General features: G+C 43.4%; 1 protein-coding gene across 6 annotated transcripts in view; it reads left to right on the top strand.

Annotated features, from left to right (window-relative positions):
• Positions 1-1,833: 1,833 nt before the first annotated feature.
• The window catches only part of DENND2B (DENN domain containing 2B), a 157,575-nt gene continuing 144,673 nt past the window's right edge, over positions 1,834-14,735 (top strand). For 3 of the 6 annotated variants that reach the window (XM_040067883.2, XM_040067879.2, XM_040067882.2), the window contains exon 1: positions 8,377-8,510. The gene's annotated coding sequence lies outside the window, so the exon portion shown is untranslated. Of the gene's footprint in view, positions 2,115-2,816; positions 2,840-8,376; positions 8,511-14,735 lie in introns of those variants that run through there. The other 3 variants (XM_040067884.2, XM_040067880.2, XM_040067885.2) reach the window with 2 other exon arrangements.

The following is a 14,735-nucleotide window of genomic DNA, read 5'->3' as shown; positions in this document are numbered from 1 at the left end:
CATTCAGTGTTCAAATCCAGCTTAACTTTAAGTTTGGACTCCTGTACTCAAAAGAAAATTTAGGCAAGTTGCTGGAGTGCTTGAGGTCTGGGGAACTGAATGCAACATAAAGCAGGGAGAAAAAAAAAAAATTATAAAAAGCAATGTTAGTGTGTTTGATGTGGTGGAGAAGCAGCCAGAACAGACTGCTTTCTGCTTAATTGGAAGTTGAACATCTTTGCATCATGCAGTGGTCTCCTGGAGAGGTGAGTGGGTTTGCTATGTTGCTACTCTTGTGAAATAGTCTTGGAAAGGCCTTCCTATGCCATTTTCATAAGACTGAGAGAAAACTATGTTCATTTTTTGTTCCTGCTAGGTACTCATACTAATAGCTTGTTGTTCAGGAGATAAATTATTCTAGTTGTGTTGAAATTTAAACTCCCACCTTTTTTTTTTTTTTTTTTTTTTTTTTTTTTTTTAATGTTTGGTGACACAGTACTCCTTTTGCAGCTGAGTAAATGCATCTGTCTCAAGAAGGTTGACAGCTGAAATAGCTTTTTCTTTGAAGCCCATTCACATCAGAATCCAGATGAGAGTTACCCTTATTTCCTGTGCATTCATTCTTTTGAAATATAATGGAGATTTGTGAAATGCTGGGTATTTCCACCAGATTCCTCATTGTGTGGGTTGATGGATCAGAATATCTGAAGACAATGTATTTCATTTTGCTGGTAAGGTGGCAAATGCCAGGAACAGTTTATCTTGAGCACTTGGTTTTGGGCTCAGGGAAGTATCCTTGAGTAGGAAAGCTCGTAAGCATTTGCCTGATGCTGAACACTGTTTTGCTTCCATTTCAGTCAAAGGAAAGAAAGTCAACAAGTGCTTAAAAATTCCAGAAATGTGTTGTGCTGGAATGTATATTTCAAATTGCAGAATACACGTCACTCTATTTTTCTTCTGTACCAAATATAATTTGGTTAATCTACTGTGGAGTGGCTTGTTTTATCAATGCCTACACAATACTTCAAGATCTAGGAGCAGTGTCTGTATTTTGCAATATTCATGGTCCTGCTGAGAGCGGGCATCCTGAGTCTTCTGTATTATTTTATATCAAAGGTTTTGGGTGGGTTTCTCATCTGCCAAACCATCAGGAGCCATGGACACGTGCCGGGGAGGTGGCCCGCACCATGCTGTTGGTGGCCTGCATAGACAATGTGCCATGCAGGGGCTTTCTTCACCCCTGGTATGCGCGATGCTCTGGAGGCCCTGGCTGGGCAGTGCCAGTGAGCGGGACACCTCAGGCTCCGCTGCCCAGGGAGCAGAACATTCCACACTGCCGCCAGGAGCTGCTGCCGGGTGGCTGGATAGGAACCGAGTTACCGGCATGAAGCTCAGAGGCACGCCGCTGCTTCCCTCGTCCTCCACAGGCGCTGTTAGTGCGAGCTGCCCCGCGGAGCTCGGAAAGGCCCTGGAGCTCCGTGGTGGGAGCCATCTGCCCCGCGCCTAGCGCAGGAAGCGCGCCTCCCGCACTCCTCCTTCCTTCCGCTCTGCCCCGCAAGCGGCTCCGCGCCAAGAGGAGCCCAGCGCTCGTAGTGTTTTAAATAAAAACGAAGCGGTATTGCCCCTCCAGGGGAGAGAGAGGAGGAAAGCTGTCAGTCGAGGGGCTAGGTCCTCCCCTCCTCCCTCCGCCTGTGCTCATCTCATCTCCCCGCGCACCAGCCTGCCCTGCCCGGCTGCTCCCCTTCCTCCCGCCTGTCCGGGACTCGGGTTTAGGGCTGGGGGGGCGGCACCCACCCGGGAAGGCTGGGGCCGAGCGCTGCCTGTGGGAGCGGTGGCTCGGTAGCCCGGGGCTGCAGCCCGGGCCGGGTCGGGCCGGGCTGCGCTGCGCTGGGGGAGCAGGTTTCTTTGTTGGCTGCCGGGTGACTGGTTCCCATTAATCTCCCGCACTGGTCGTGGCCGTCTCCACTTCCTGCCTTTGCATACTTCTCTCTCCCTCGATCTGAGTCCCTTCCCACCCCCTTCCCTTCCCCCTTTCTTTCCCTCTTCCCAGCTTCTCCAAAAAAGCTACAATCGCCCGGGCTGCGGGACGGGGGCGGCGGGCGGCCGGCGGAGGGAGAGCATCCCTGCGAGCTTCGGTAAGGGCCACGGAGCCGCGCTGCCGGGCGGTGGTCGCCTCCGGGAACCCGGGCAGGGGAGCGGGACTGGGGGGAGAAGGGATCGCTCGTGCTCCGGGTGGCGGTCCCTGCGCGCCGTGAGCCTCCGGCGAGCGGGGCGGACCGGGGACGCGCGGCGGCAGAGAGAGCTCGCCGAGCGCTGCGGGTCCCCGGACCGCGGAGCCCCCGCGGTAGCGAAGCCGCCGGAGGCCGTGCCGGTGCCGGCCGGCCCCGCGATCCTTGCGGGATTCTGCCCTGCCCTGCCCCGGGGGAGCGCAGATGAGCGGGGGGACCTTGTGCAGGGGCGGAGCTGGGACTCGATGCTCCCGCACTGGTGCCGTCGCCCTGCCTCGCGGGACGCCGCTTTCTGTGTAGGTGGCGAGGGCAGAGGCACCGCGGAGGGACAGAGACCGCGGAGGGACAGAGCCCGCGGAGGGACAGAGCCCGCGGGACCACTTCGGCCAGACCGGGGTAACTCCAACCCGGCTGGGGAGCCAGCGCGCAGAGCGCGGGGCTCTGAGCTGGGGGAGACGGGAAGCTGCGGCACTTCCCTTCCAATGCCCACTCGCATCACTGGTCCAGGCGGCTGAGGTGTTTGCCTGCGTGCTGAAAAGTGTAGAGGAGCCACCTGGACTCCGGCGGAAGACTTTAGGATCCCAGGACAGATTTGGCTGAAGAGCTAAGGGAGTTCTGCAGCAGTTCACTTGGTGGGAAAATCAGATGTCCTGCTCTTGGCTTGGTACCAAATGTTTGCGTTACTAAGGTCACTGCAATCAGAGTAGCGGTTACATATGAGAGAGCCTTCTTGTGTTTACTCCACTGTTATCACTGAAATGTACTTCGAATTTAGTAGTCAAGCTGCATGAAGCGGAGTGCATAGTATTACTGCATGGAGTATGTCAGTAGTAGCGTTTTCTACACCCTGAGCTGGTTTGGGGAATAGGTTTTCTCTCATTTTTATGCTGGCTAGTCAGACTAAACTTCAGACATGCATTAAATAATGCAATAAAATTGGAGTGAACAAAACCCATGGAAGATGTAAGATTAAACTGTTAGTTGTAGTCTGTGGTGTGTTTTTTTTTTTTTTTTTTTTTTTTTTAATTTTATGAAAAGATGTATTAAAATGAGGTTGATTTGTCTTTAATACTTTAGAATGTTTTGTTTATACATGATTCATTTATAGTTGGGGGATGAAAATTTCCATATAGTGTAAGGGTAAGTTAACAGGGCAAAGGTAGGAGTATCATGCATTTAAGGTGAGGTTTGAGGAAATAATTTATGTTTTAGGAACACCAAAATTTAACTTTCATTGTGGTGATCAGGTTATGCAGGTGACATAGTGGACATCTGTTCCCAAGTTGATATGTAAGAGTAAGATTTATGGATTTGACCATTCATTTCCCTTTTTCTTTAAGATTAGTTATTTAAAATAAAATTACAACATATTTATAGCAATGGCTATGACTTTATCGAGTTACCCGGGAGTATAGTCAAGCACCTTTTAAAATTAGCTACAGTCTGTCCACTATTAAGAGTGACTAGACTGACATGGAACTGATACTTTTCTTCTGGGGTGGAGCCAGTTTCCTCAAGAATATGGAGTGAGGAAAGGGGGGTTTGGGAAGAGTTGACAGGGATGGTGGTGCTGAGCCTCACTGGGGCATGGAGACTGTCCTGCTCCTAAAAGGATGCAGCATATGTTCTCCTCTGGTGTGCAGAAATAAGACAGCCTTGCCTGGCCTGGCTTTCTGACTCTGCCTTCAGGGTGCTCAACTCCCCCAGCCAGCTTTGTGCAGTGTAGTCACTGCCCTTCCTGGCTCAAGGCAGGGGGAGAGGTGCCTTCTCCTTCTCCTCCCCCTGCAGCATGTTTGTGCTGAATGTGCTCGGAGAAGCTCAGGATCAAGTACTGCTCTTTCCCTTTAAGCAAGCGCCTTAATGTACACTGCAGCTCTTTAAGGAGTGTGTGACCCCTTATTATTGGTGACCCTGTAAACCATTGTGTAATCTGTTGACTGTAACATACCATGCCAATTTATTCTTGGTTGGGAAGTCTTGCCAAGGACTTGATGGAATAACATGATTTTATCCACTTTATTGTTTTCATTGTGTTTCATAAACATCTAAGACCCTCTGGGAAGAATCACTGGGGCGGCTGGGCCTCCTCTTTTTTTAATTGCTGGTTAAATAAATGTTGCCAGTTTAAAAAAAATTAAAGTGGTATGCAGGATCTCAGAATGCCTGGAACTGCTAAACACTCGTGTTTAGGAAGCAGGACAATTTCTAGTGTAGGGGCATTTAAAGAAATTATGCAAGCCCTTTGTGAAGAGGTCACTGTGAAGTACACTGAAGAGCCTTCTTTTAACTGGAAAGTAAACCCAAGTTTCCCACAGCTGAGTAAAGCAAAAGAACCAGATTTGTGCTTTTCCTGCTTGACTGAAGAAGGAAAGGATGGATTCTTTTTTTGTTAGTTTATTGTAGCGGGAGTAATGATGCCCAAATTCTTATCATACAACAACTAAAATGCTAGTCTTAATGACACCCTCACCTCTCTGATTTCCTCCATTGAGTATCTGCAATGGAGATGTAGGACTGAATGGCATTTAACACTTTTGAAGAGGGGCTGGGAACTGGTAGACGAGAATATGGTGTATCCCTTGGGATCTGTGTTTGTGGGAGGTCAAAAGTCCCTTGAATGAATCCATGGTTGCCTGAAAGAATAGGGATAAAACAAGAGAAGAAAAGATCATGTGTGTTGAGAACTCCAGGTGATCTGGGCTCCTAAATAACTTCTGAATATGGCACTGAGTTTGCCAAATAAATTACTGTGATTCCAGAGAAGCCTTTCCTCAATTCATCTGCCTGAAAAATGGAAGTCCTTGCTTTGGGAGAGAATGTGGTTTAGGTCAAAGTTACCACAGTGTGCTACAAACATCATATTGTCTATGAGGTCTTGAGTAATCTAGCTATGTTTAATGCAACCCAGGCTCCCGCAGGGCAGAGGACCAACATCTGGACTGATCAGGCTTTCAAAATGTAGGAAATGATAGCAGATTTGATTTTTGGTCCAAACTTCCTTGATGTCTTGTTTAGAATAAGTTTAGTTTAGATTACAAATTTTATTTTATTTTATTTTATTTTATTTTATTTTATTTTATTTTATTTTATTTTATTTTATTTTATTTTATTTTTATTTTTTTTCCTGTTTCTAAGTGCCATGCATGTTAGTTTTGTCTGTGTGCTGTAAAGTGTGTGCAACTGTTGCTTTTCAGATTTTTTGGTCTGCAGTTGGGAATTAGTTGGCAGTGCGGATAGAGACAAGTTTGGGGAACTGAATCCAAATATTTACATTCTGAATTTGGCCTAGTTTTTGTGCTTGTAAACATTCTTAGTCAATTTGAACTTTGGTGAGGTTATTAGTGGCTTTGCCAAACCTAGCAGAGTCACACCCTATAAGACCTGAAATTCCCTTTTTTGGGAAGAATTTTGGATGTTTTTTGGGAGTATGTACATCATCTAAAAGTTAGTACTCATCATTTTTACCCCTTATTGGACTGCAAAATCTTTTCCTGTTTGTTGCTTTTTTTTTCATGTAGAAATGCTGCTTGCTGTGTCAGCTTAAATGTCACAGAGGAGAACTCCTGCCCACTTATGAGGTCCAGTGCAGATTCCATAAATCCTGGTCTCCTATGCTGTTCTAGAGCTCCTGGTAGAGAGAGGACATGGTGGAGATTCCTTTCTCCCTGTAGCTACCCTTTTCGAGATTCCTTTCTCTCTGTAGCTACCCTTTTCCTGGTCCTGGTGTTTCCTCGTACAGAAGTTTTAAGACTGATTTGGGCAATGGGGATGCTTGCTTGTGGCGTTTCAGATTTAAATCCTCTTTTCATTCACGTAGGCTTCGAACAGCTGTCAGATTTTGCTAGAAATTTTTATTCACTGGGGACTGAGCCTGAAAGATGTGTTCTCCATTAGCAGTTGAACTTTCGGAAGTCAACACTACTAGAAGCTGTAGGGATAGGGATCAGCTACTACATTAACACTTCATAGCCAACCCACCCTCTTGTGTGGGGATGCCTTCTTGTTTGGGGCTGCTGCTGATAATCAGAGTCAGGATAGTTTAGTTGTGGAGAGCTGGAGACTGTTCTGGGATAGAAGTGACTGAGTTGCAGTGAGTTACAGTAAGAGTTCTTACTCATCAGCTGAGGTCTGGAGCTTTGTGTTCTTAGCCAGCCGAGTCTGGCCTGCCTTAGCTTAATCCACGGTGAACATGTTTAGAGTAATGTAACTTATTTTCCATCTGGAGTGTATTCTGAGATAGTTAAAGCTGTTCAGAGAAATGAATGGACTAATTCCTACAGCCAGTGCTTTTGCTACATTCTGCTGTGAGCTTCTGACCTTGGAGATGTGCTTGGTAGGTTGAGGAACACAGGACAAGAGTAGGTGTTCACTTTTAATGCCACCTTCACCTCATCTTTGAAGATTTGTTTGGTTGAGCTGTGTCTTGGTTGAAAAAGCTGTCAGCTGCTGCAATGTAGTTGAGACTTCAGTGAACTTGAGCAAATGGAGAAGTCCTTAAGGACACACGGAAAGCACAGCGGGTCTCTGTCGGAAGTGCGCCCTGTGTGTGTTCACACACACAGGAACGGGATGTTATTTCAGTGTGAGTATATCTGTCTCCTAATTGCTCTTTAAAATGAAGATGTAAGAATGCTTAATGTGTTAACATTCAGTGTTAGGACTGGTGCCAGCACAGGAAACTAGGTCTTTGAGTTGAAACTTTTAACATTATTCTCTAACTCCCACGTTATTAAAAACAGTCACTGCATAAAGTTTTAAAGCTATAATTCATTTAATCATTTTGATGAGGTTGTCACACTGAATTACTGGTTTGCATTTTTTACCCCTTAGGAAAAAAGATTATTATTCTTTATGGGACACCCAGTCACAATCACAAGGGACCGATGCTAACTGACTAGCGCTGTGCAAAGCACTCTGCTCAGCCTGCTGTTCCAAGCATTAGAGCAGAGTCCAAAGATTTTGGGAGGGCTAGCCCGGAAGGTCTTGCAACCCTTCTTCAGTGAGGGGCAGATGTTTGAGACACTGACTCTGCTCATTGTTCTGGGAAGTCCTTCAAGCTAGGAGATGAATCTGTCTCTTGACATTTTTGCTTTCAACGTTATTATTACTTGAGGGAGTAAAAAGAGTTTTTTGTAATATGAGGTGAATTTAATGAGGAGTTCTAATGATGTTGATCCTTTGTCCTGATGAAAACTACTATCACTTGAAGTCACAGGAAAGGGCCTAAAGTCATGTTTCTTTCTATGTGGGTACAAAGAGAAATGGGACATATTGACTGACTCACTGTGCGTGAAAGTACTTCTCATTTGTGCTACAGGATTGTAATGATTGAAGTTTCCAGTTTGCCTCATATCTTAATCCTGGTTCCAGGCTCACAGGATCCTGCTATCCAGTGTTGTTTAAATGAGCTTTAAGAGCCAGGAATATTGTTTTGAAGATATGGCAAATGACTAAAAAGTGCAAAAGCTTACCAAATAATCAGCCAGCTCTGATTATTTCCACTGTGAAGTTGCAAACTGGGCTGGAGTTCCACACCACAGCTTGTGTTTTTACTGCCTGCTATGTCCCTGCTACATTGTTAACTTAATCTTTGAGCAGAACGTTACCTGCGCCGCTCAAACTGTGTAAGAAATGGCTGACTTGAAGGAAAGTTGAGATCAGGATAGGAAAGGAAAAAAGGGGTTATAAAGAAGAGGCAGAAAATCATCTACACCTCCCTGAAGGCTGTTTGTAAAGATTATTTACTCCAAAACTGCTAAAACAGCATTCAGTTCTCATCAATAAAATTCTTGCTGCTTTAGGTTAATGTGCATACTTCTGCTGGTGTTTTATGGATATATCCATCACCATTTCTCCTGTGAAAATGAGTAAATATCTGGAATTATTTCATTGTACTAAAGGGTAAAACAAGGACAAGCGCAGGGAGCTCATGCTGTCTCCTTCTTGTCACCTGTCTTGTCTGAAAGCCCTTAGGACACTCAGGGCTATTTGCTAGTTTTAATGGCTCAACCCTGATTGCCTAGTTTTGTTATTACTCAGCCTCAGGGTATCTTCTAAGCCTCCCTCCCTGCCTTCACAGCTGTATTTCAGCTCTTCCCGTCCCAGTGCTAAGGATTGGTGCAGAGGTGTTTCCTGCTGATTGGCTCAGTGATTATTAGCCTCTGAAGCAGCACTACTCTTGCTGCTGTAGCTGCAGAGCAGCTGTCAGGGGAACTGCTCTTTCTCTCCAGAGGTCTCCTCGGGTCTGAGAAGTGAAAGGGGATGTTGCCAGGTGGCAGAACTACCTTATCATCTAATGCCAAGGTGAGCTGGGGCTAATCTTTTGCCTGCTCTGCTTTTCCTGTGGCTGCATAACTTAGATAGCACAGGTAACTCTCTAGAAAAAAAAAAATTCAAGAGAGGCAAGGGCTCTCAGACTCTTGCCCTTTTACCTGTAAGTAAGGCTTCATCTAAACCCTTGTGCTTTGGGGAAAGTTGTCTGTTAGCTCCCAAGGAAATGTTGGGAATTCTTTTCTCTCCCTTAGTGTTCTGCTTTTCTTCTTCTTTTAGCCCTAGCTTCCCTCTGAAAGCACTCCAAGCCCAGCAGCTGGGCTGTAATGAACTCTGTGTGTGCCATAATCTCTACTTAAGCTGCTGCTTCCAAGCTGTAGATGGATATGAGACCCACATTTTGTGGATATCACTTCCACTGTGGCTTGGGAGTTTTTAGGCCCTAGAAAGGGGATAAAGCTGATAAACCCACCTGTAAGCATTGAGGCTTCTTGTTTGTCACAGACAATCTGTGATAGCAGCTACTTGAGCTGCTGGTGACATATTCCTTTGTTTGTCTGTTCTGATATTGACATTTGTATTTAGTGGAATGCCAAGAGAGGTATCAGACTGTGCTTTGTGCTGTTAAACAGTGTCACATAAGATTTAATTGTGATTTCAGCTTTAATTCTGGCACTGTTTGCTATTGAGTTGTATCCCTCTGAGACACTTATCTGTGAACTGGAGATACCAACAGAGAAGTTGGTGAAAGTTCAGCTAAGGCTCTGTCTCCCAAACAAAGCAGAGAGAGAACCATGGAGTTTTCAGTGACAAGCACATGCTCCAGAGAGAATAAAAAAGGAAGGTAAAAAAAGTTATGAGACAAATACACTGTCTGCCTATTCACCTCCAAGAGATTATGTCTGGAGCAATAGTCTGGGACATATGGCTGAGGGGAAGTGTGGGCCTTATCTTTTCAGATGTGTAGATCACTGTATATTGTGATATTTCTGGCAATTGAAAAATGACAGGAGCTAATACCTAGCTTAAAAGCACAGCCTGTGAGAAAGATGGGAGAAGTTTCTTGCTGCTCTGAGTGAAGTCAGCTTCTCTTTTGAAGGTTAATGGTTCACACTTGATCCATTATCATTATTTTTAGCAGAGAGCATTGTTATGTACAGAGAGCATGAGATGAATCTGACCGATTTTTGGCACACTAGTGTTGACCCAGAACTACTGTGGGTAGACTGATGTGACAGAGGGAAGAATCTGGCCTATTCTTAAATCTGGAGTGACAGTAGAACATTTTGCTCTGTAGAAGTGTAGCTGAGCCACTGGGCTTGGAGGTGTGCTCTGGAAGCATGACAATTAAGGTTAGTGGCATATTCATGTGGGAACTTCAAATATATAATGTATATTGATGAGCCTATGGATGATGGCTAAAACAGCAGGAATGGCCCTGCATAGCCAAGTGCTTTGTCTTGGACTAAAAACTTCCTTTTCCCTTTCCCATGTGCTTTGCAGCAGGACAGGCTGGCAAGCACATCTGCCTGTCCAGCCCAGACAAACATGTAGTGGGAAGGTCAGCTGGGGTGGAGACCACACAGAGCAGCTGCTTTGGACCAGATGAATTATCCCAGCAGTGTCTGCTCACCTCTTCCTCACCTGGCGCTGTAGTTCTGGCTGCAACTTTTCAATTTGTTTCCTAATACTTTTTTTTTTTTTTTTTTAAATTAACTTTCCCCTCCTAGTTAGGCAAAGAGCAAGGGGCAAGTAGATTTATTTATTTGTTTGTTTGTTTATTTATTTATTTTTAATGTGGAGGCTTAGGATAACCCTAAATATTGGATAGTCAGTGAGAGACATTTAGATCTAGGATTCATTGACATAAATGAGATCTTATATATATATGTGTGTGTGTGTGTGTGGTTTTGTTTTTAATACACAATGAAGGCTTCTCTCCATAACTTCTACAAACTGCATGGAGTATTCTTCTACTGTGTCTATTGGAGATAGGTAATTTTTATCCCTGGGCTTTATCGTGTGAATTTAAAAATACTGAATGATAATAGCCTCTGAATCAAACTAAGATTGGTGTTTTTTTAGGTGTAGGGCAAATGACAATAAAAAGCAGGAGCTGAATTCAGATAGTAGCAGAAAAATGATGAGCTATAGCAACAGCGTAGCATCTTCAGTTTGTAAATTTAAAAGCACTTAACAAAATGTGAACAAAGGAATAAAAGGCTGCATCTGACTTTGGTAGATGAGGGAAACATCAGTGCAGATGAGAAGGATTGGGAAGATAATTCTGGAAACAGATCACCCCTTTTTTTTCTTCATTTTCGGTGTAAGTCTTAGGAAAATCAGAAATATATTGTGAGGAAAAACATTTTCTTTTGTATCGAACTACAAGTACCTAGAGTAATGCTTCTGAGATGACAGTATTACTACTGCCCTTCAATGCATCAAATGGCTTCCACCTACCCCTACAACATAAAATGTGTTTCTAAATGAAGTTACTTTTCTTCAAAAGGTTTATGATCAGGTGGTGAGACTATCAGGAAAATTCGGGAAAATTTAGGCTTTTAATACCCTGTTTCTTCACTGTGTATTCTCAAATATTTATTAATGGACTAAGGTATATATAGAGATATGTTGTAAATACTTTTTTTTCTCTTGAAAAGGACAAGTTCTTCTGTCTCTACTTATGCCTGATTTTTGAGTCTTATTCATAACCATTATTTCTGATTATTTTATATCTACTATCCCCATCATCCCCCCCATTATAAACCTGTGCCAAGAGGCAAAGATATGTTGTGGCATGTCAGTGTGCAGCTCAGGTTTACATCTTATGTAGAGTATATTTATCATGCCTATTCAAAAGATATTAATTTATCCATTTCTTTTCAGAAATATTTCAAATAATGCTTTCTCTGTGTGGATTAAATTACGCCTTTTTATGGATGGAAACAGAGGTTTGCTTTGACATACCTCATGCTTATCATAGCAGATGTTTCATTTATGCCTAAACTTAATTTTGACCAGGGAGTGGAAGAGATGATGACCCGTTCTGCCTTCACAGTTCCTGATCTTTATTAATAAGTCCTCAGCTTTCTATAAAGCCTTGACTAGGTTAGATTCATATAGAACAGAAAATTCTCTGGCTTTTTATCCAACCCTGCTGAGATTTTCTAACTCACTTATGACAGTTAGATGCTCCTTTCCCATTAATGTCAGTTTGAACCAAATACAAAAAACCTCAGTGTGGCTTTGACATAATTGTTTAACAATTAAACATCCACATGTTCCTCTTAGAGGTAACTCGGGATCTTCACATCAAGAAAGTGCAAGCAAGAGGCAGAAACTTATTGTTTCAGTGCTTTCCTTGTATTAAAGATAGTTCAACATGTCTGTATATATATCTCTGATGAGGCAGAAAAGTACTTCTTGCTTAAAACAATTTGGCCCAAAAATGCCTGCTTTGCTTCTGTTCTCACACTTGGAAGAAAACAGGTTTGCTCTGTAATGTTGGTGTTTCTGTAATTTTCTCCCTTTGATTTTTAACCACTCTGGGAATAACCACCCATGAGGAAGAGCATGTTGATCTTTCTCCAAAAGAGAATACTTTATTTTTCATAATAACTAAGTACAGTGTGTGTGGAAAGAAAGAAAGAAATCTAGGTAAAGAGTTACCGCCTGGCAAATCTCTTGTCCAGTTGCTGCTTTTTTGCTCACTCCTTCAGAGGTCCTCTAAGTCAATCCATTACCTTGAACCTCAGTTTCCCTGTGTGTTTGTGAAGCAATAACTGATATCTCCCCACATATTCCTGAGATCTGCACATTAAAGAAGCAAAGGTAACCAGATGTTTGTATTTAGCTGTTTTTTATGACGCGAACCTTTGCAGTTTGCCGCATTGCTTTTGTAACCTGGAAAGGTTGTGATGGGCTGGAACTGCACTCTGAAGGGTGATGGCATTTTTCCTGTACGGTTTCAGTGAGCCTGAGCAGTGCATGTAGCTCAGGGAGCTCTGAACTTGGGAAGGCTGAAACTCGTGTTTGTTCTGTGCCGACACCCCTGGCCGAGCAAAGGAAAGGTGTTGATGTTGGAAGGAGCTACAGCTCTGCTCCCTTGCCAAGTATGAGGTGAAGCCCTGAAGGAAGGAATAGCAATGATGTGTGACCCAGCAAGGGGTGTTCAAGACTACTCCCTCCAAGTAGCTGGACCCTCTGAGGCACATGAGGACTCACCATCTGCCAACCAGGCACTCTTGTGAGAGGCTCAAAGCATCCAGGTTTTATAAGCCTGTTAAAGCAGTGCTGTGCAAGATGCTATTATTTCATGATGCAGCAGGATTTCTGACTTTTCTTTTTCTCCTCATATTTCCCATGGTCCAGGAACTGTACTATCTATCCGCTAACACTTTCATTTAAACAAAATACTACCAATATGCTCACAGTTAAACATGATACATAAATACCTTATTTTACTGTGTTATTAAATGTGTAACAAATCTATTTGGCAGCCACCTAATAGGAAAAGGTGTGTAGGTGTCTTGGACATTTACTGGGCTCTAAAGTTTTCAGGTTCAGGTTAATTTGGGCTTTGGATATCACTTTCTTTGAAAAACTTTTCAAATAGCCTTATTTCTTTCTCAGTCGTTTGGATTCTGTGGGGGCTCTTGTTGGTTTTTTGTATGTGCTGCCTGTTTGAATTGACTTGAGTCTGCGGAAGCACACCTTGCTGCAACTTTTTCAAATTTCACTTTTGTGTAAATGGATTGCATTTGGGTCAAATATTTTTAAGCTACATGCATAAAATACAGAAGGGGGAAAATAAGCAGGTAACAGGAGATTTGCTTACATCCTTAGCTGTGCTTTGGTTTCACTGTGCCTTTACAGACGTTTGATACCACAGCCATAGTTTTTCTCCTATCCCCTCTCTTGTGGAGGGGATGCATGCTGGAGAAGTGAACTGCTCTTTTTTCCTCCTCCAGTATTTTTTCTGGTCTTTTTCTACATTCATGCAGACATTTCCAGAATGTGGATCACAAGCTGGGTTAGCTGATCTTTCATGACATCACTTTACTCTACTTACCAAAAGTTTCTTTCAGTACCATACTAGATTTGTTGCTACTCTGGGAACTCTCTTTTCCTTGTAAGCTGATGTTGGGGGACAGTTTCATCAGGAGGCTGGCTGGCAAATTCTGGCTCAGATGAAGGAAGAAGGAACATTAAAGGGATACAAAATGCTTTCAACTTGTGTATCAGGAGACTGAATGGAGGTGATTTAGTTTACTGGCTGCTTGTTTTCCTCAGAGCTCATCTCTGTCCTAAGGGAATCCCTCCTGCAAAGTCTCCTTGGTTTAGACAGTTTGTGACCTACCCCTGGCCCTACAGCTGCTCCATCCTCAGGAAGTTTGGGCATGTCTTTACACTGGGCCAAATGCCAATTGCATGTTTGGGACTGAAACCCTATGTGGGTGGTGTTTTTTTTTTTTTTTTTTTTTTTTTTTTTTTTTTTTTTTTTTTTTTTTTTTTTTTTTTTTTTTTGTTTGTTTTTTGGTTTTTTTTTTTTCCTCCTCTTCACCCCCAAAAAAGAAATCCTGAAAATGTGTCTGGTTTTTGTATTTTACAAAGGATGTTGTTCACAACAAGGACAATAGAAGTCTAAACCTTGAACTAGATTAACACACTTGCATTTTGGTGAGGTAACTCAAGTATTTAAGTGCATGCAAACAACATGATACTGTGTTTCTTAGAAGAGGATCATGAAACAATGATAAAAACTCCCAAAAAGGTGAAAGTCCACTTAGACTTGTTTTGTTTCCCATTTGGAAAACTGATCCATTGATTGTTTTCACTGCTGTGCTTAGTAGCAACAGCAAGTGTATTGTACAGCAGGCACAAGCATCTGTTTTTCCATAGCTGATGCTTAACAAGATCAGATTCTATATCCTTGTGCAAGGCTGAGTGATGCCCAGTTCCTGCCACCTGGGAGCGTAGTTGTAAGGAAATCAGTGCCTCTAATACACTGGATTTCTGCTCGATTTGTTTAGGAAGCTGCTCCTGGGGGCTTCCTGCCCAGTGGGGATCGTGCTCCTGGCTGGAATTTGCCATACCCACTCACAGTGCCCCTCCTTACTCTAAGACTGAATGACAGTTTTTTCTGCAATGTAGTTTGAAAGACCAATGAAGGAAAGTAGCCCACCCCACTCCCCGGCTTCTCAGGGTATTTCTTACTCCACTTAATGTAAAAGGGTGAAAATATCCCAGTACGAT

The sequence above is a fragment of the Hirundo rustica genome, chromosome 6 (genome assembly GCF_015227805.2).
Source record: "Hirundo rustica isolate bHirRus1 chromosome 6, bHirRus1.pri.v3, whole genome shotgun sequence".
Taxonomy (NCBI): Eukaryota; Metazoa; Chordata; class Aves; order Passeriformes; family Hirundinidae; genus Hirundo; species Hirundo rustica.
This window is presented reverse-complemented; position numbering and strand designations above follow the sequence as displayed.